Raw genomic sequence first — 4,407 nt, forward strand, 5'->3', positions numbered from 1 at the left:
ATTTTGTCTGTCATGTAATGCCAAGTATATTGTTTCAAGTGTCCATGCTACTTTGGAATTTAATGTTTTATTTATTTTTGCTGTCTCTTTTAATTATCATGTGTATTATTCATGCATATTTTATTGTTTACACACTCAAGTAATGATGATTCTCTTTCTGCCATTTATGCCAACTTATCACTATTTGTAGGAGATGACAAATTCAAGTCTTTATTAGATTACATTAGATCACTATGTTATGGTAGATTTTACTCCCCATATAAAGCTTATTTATGCAAATATTAAATTATTATGTATTCTCTCACCAGGCATTGGTAAAATAATGGAAGAAGGCAAACGGAGTTCAGAGTAGTGGGGTAGATTGTAGGAGTGTGTATGTGTGTGTGTGTGTGTGTGTGTGTGGTATATGTGTGTCTGAATTTCAGGAATAATCCTCACAGTGGGTATTTTACTGAATATTATACCGCTGAAGGTATTTTATGATTATTAAAAATGAGGTGACTATTCTGAGTAATGCTGTTATCAAATATCATCACTTTCCATTTTCTTCTCACAAACTAAAGTAAATGGTGTGCAAAAGTAATTTTTATTATTCATTAGCCATTGAATACTCTTTTCAGAAAAAAATTCTTGTCAAATTAGAAACTGACAAGAAAAAGCCCAGAAAACAGAAAGTCTATCAAATTTTACTTTTTATTTTTTTTCCTCTGGAGCTTTATGATAATTAGGTTAAAAAAAAAAAGGGTTAAAGCCAAAACATAAATTACCAACTATTTGGAAATGAAAAGCGATCAGTTCACTATGTGTGCTTTGGGAAATAACCAAATAAAAAAATATTGAAAAGATTTTTTTTAAAGGAACAAATGCCTCTACTTTGGTAATATAGACATTTTCATAATTTGATCAATCTTGACTTAAAGTAAATTTTCTGAATTTATCTAATAAGTGTGCTCACAAATACCGTTCAACAATGAAAGCTCCTTGAGAGGCAGGAACTGAAAAGTGCCTGGTACACATATTAGGCTCTCAGTAATACCAATTACACAGGTAAATACTGAGCTAAGTTTGTGGAAGCAATGAACCAGCAAACTAGAGTTATAAGTATTGCATATTTCACTTATATGTTATTATTGATCATTATTTAGTTCATCTAGAAACAGCTTTAAAATCAAGGAGAAACTGTGGCACACATTCTTATTATTCCTGTATTGCTGTTGAAAACATCTCATTTCTCCTTAATGATCATTCTTATTTGAAATACTTACTTTGAAGTATGCTTAGACAGAAATTTTTATTTTGGACATTTTAAAACAACAGATGCTTAGTTAATACGGAGAAAATGACAAAATTTTTTTTTTTTTTGCAAATATTTCTATAAACCAGATAATACCCGATATATAAAGCATGTATCATTACATTTATATAAGTAAAACAGTTGATTATTTTCAAAATATAAATTTAACATTTTCCTCAGATGAAAATAAAATTTTTACCTATTCCTATTTACAAAAGCTTGTGTTTTTTCAAGAAATAGACTCTTGTGGTTTAGAATAGACTGTTTCTTTTATTTCCCAACAAAATGTCTGGTTCGTTAATGGATAAGAATATTTTCCTATAAGTTTTTAGTAATGGTTGAAATAGACACAGAACTTGCCATCTAAAGTATTGTATTTCATGGACTAGTTGGAACCAACCACGACAATAAGATTAATCTTTACAAGTCTCACTGATCAAAACTACAACACTGCAGTTACTAGATAAAACCTGGAGAAATAGTTTTTACAGTTTCAGAAAATAGCCCACAGGCTATATTACCTAAGAAATTTAATGCTTAAACTTTTGTCCAAAGCTTTTCAAGAAAAATTTTAGTGACCACTGAGTAATATTTGTTAATGCATAATAAGATGAAAAGTCTTAAAAATAAAAGTATTCTGCAGTTTCACGCATGCCTAGCTAGAAGAGGCCATGAGGCCACTGAGCCCTTAACAGACTAGAACAGCTTTTTGAGACCATCCCACCTATTTTTAAAAGTCTTAAAAATAAAAACAATGAAAATGCTACTTCTAGACCAAATTTCTTATTTGGAACAAGTTCATATTTAAAATTTGAGTGTTCCCCTTATGTCAAACCCTATCATTTTGGTCAAAAACAATTCAGTTTTCTTTTTAAAAAATTTGTATGGAAACAGAGCAAATGAAAAATAAAGCCAAATGAGATATGTCATGTTGATAGGCAATCGCTTCGGCTCAGTCTGTGCCCTTTTACTTAACTTGTCTCGCTTCACTTCTCCTGAAGCTTGTGGTGTCGGCTCTCACTTCTGTGCCAAAATTTACAGAGACATCCCCTGTTATTTCCTCTTATCTTGCTGCTATTCTTGTTTCTACTGAATGTGACGTTGTCATCCCCAACACACTCTATTCTAATCCAAGGTCAGACACACTCAAAATAAAAAAATTCCCTCAAACCTCCCAACCCCTCTGGCTAGGAGACCCGACCATGCACAATCAGGTGGGATGGTCTCAAAAAGCTGTTCTAGTCTGTTAAGGGCTCAGTGGCCTCATGGCCTCTTCTAGCTAGGCATGCGTGAAACTGCAGAATACTTTTGATACCTCTTTATCTTTTCTTTTTCATCCAAGCCTTTTCAAGTGTTCCCTTATGTCAAACCCTATCTTTTTATTCCAAATGCCAGAATCCAAGCCCTAAACTTCTCAGCTTCTCTTCTATGTTACATGTTACTTATTACCTACTTCATCTCCAATTTAGTCCATCGTGGAAAATGCTGTCCGACTTGTTCCAGGAAAGCTTTCTCATCAAGTCATTCTTCTGCTATATCCAGACTAAGCAGTAAATGTAACTTACCTGGGACACAACGTCAGGTATGCAAAAAACTGTCCTTTCTTTTTTTATTATTCCTACAGCACCATGTCTTCCTTGGTGGTGTCCCATCCAAGTACTAACCAGGCCTGACCCTTCTTAGCTTCCGAGATCAGATGGGATAGAGCTTGTTCAGGGTAATATGGCCATAGATTATAGTTGTACTTTCTAATAATTACAGTCTCAAGTCCAAATTCCATCTGAGAGCAGGAAAAAACTCTGTCTAGACACTCACAGGTAAAAGTATTCCACAATTTCTTAGGCAATTCAGGACTAAAACTTTGTCATATTGAGAATAAATTTCCCTTTCCTTACACGCATTCTTCTACTGCAGCAGCATATTTATGGAGAGGAGGACTTGGAGTTGTCTGGGTGTTCATGGAGTGGACTGCATATTTTTCATTAGGGTTCGTACACACTTATTTCTATGGAGGCTACTCTTCTTGTCGGATCCCCAGGCTGATAGAAAGTCTCTACAGGAAGGGCTAAAGGATAGCAACCTGATAGGAAGAGAGACCTGGGGATTTAGCTTATAGCAAGGATAATACTTTTACCAAAGAGCTTATATTTATTTGAAATGGCTTGAAGTTACTTTACAGAACATATAAACATACTTATGCTGAATTTTTATTGAACTCTCTGCTGTAAGTTCCTGTCATTCCTGCCAAAAGAATCTGCAGGCCTGTTATTCTCCATCTAGCAGCTAATTTTCATACCTTTCCCAGGATCTTGCACATTTTAGGAGCTCTCTTTTTAAACCACACTCTGAACTATTCAGAGCTAGGCACATGGGTAATATAAAAAATATTTAGCAACCAATTGGACATGGGCACTGAGCAATCAGTATGGATGCCAGCTGGAGAAAACTGGGTGGGCTGACCTTGCACATCCTAGCTGTGTGTCAGCCTGGGGTCTTTGTGACTCTGGATCATTGTACTCTGGCTCAGGAGGCCCTGCTATGTGATCATCTGAGGCCGTGCTAAGTGCGGACCTTCCCTGCTCATGCTAGACTCCTTAGGCACAGGAACTGGAAACTTGGGCGTGTGGCTCAGCAATCCATATTTTAACAAACTCTTTGAATGATCCTGACACGTCAAAGTGTGAGAACCAAGGATTTAAGCTTTGTGGGTTTTTTTTAATTTATTTTTTTATTGAGGTATTATACTGACATATAACATTATATAAGTTTAAGGTGTACAAAGTGTTGATTTGATACATTTATATATTACAATGAAATTAGCATTAGCTAATACCTCTATCATGTCTCATTATCCTTTTATGGTTGTGGGAACAATACAAAATTTTCAAGTTTATTTGTTAGCAACTTTCAAGTTCATAATACAGTATTGTTGTATTATAATCACTATGCTAAGCATGAGCTCTCCAGGACTTATTTATCTGCTGGTTTCGAGTTTGCAACCTAAACAACATCTTTCCAATTTGCTTACTCCTCAGCCCTTGGTAAGAATCATTCTACTCTTAGTTTTTATGTTTGAGATTTCTTAGATTTTACATATAAGTCATATCATACTC

The 4,407-nt window shown here is 34.7% G+C and overlaps 1 pseudogene; it reads right to left on the reverse strand.

Moving 5' to 3' along the window:
• Positions 1–2,909: 2,909 nt before the first annotated feature.
• On the reverse strand, positions 2,910–3,028 carry LOC120590841 (uncharacterized; annotated as a pseudogene).
• Between the last annotated feature and the right edge of the window lie 1,379 nt (positions 3,029–4,407).

The sequence above is a fragment of the Pteropus medius genome, unplaced genomic scaffold (genome assembly GCF_902729225.1).
Source record: "Pteropus medius unplaced genomic scaffold, Ma_sr-lr_union100, whole genome shotgun sequence".
NCBI classification, from domain to species: domain Eukaryota; kingdom Metazoa; phylum Chordata; class Mammalia; order Chiroptera; family Pteropodidae; genus Pteropus; species Pteropus medius.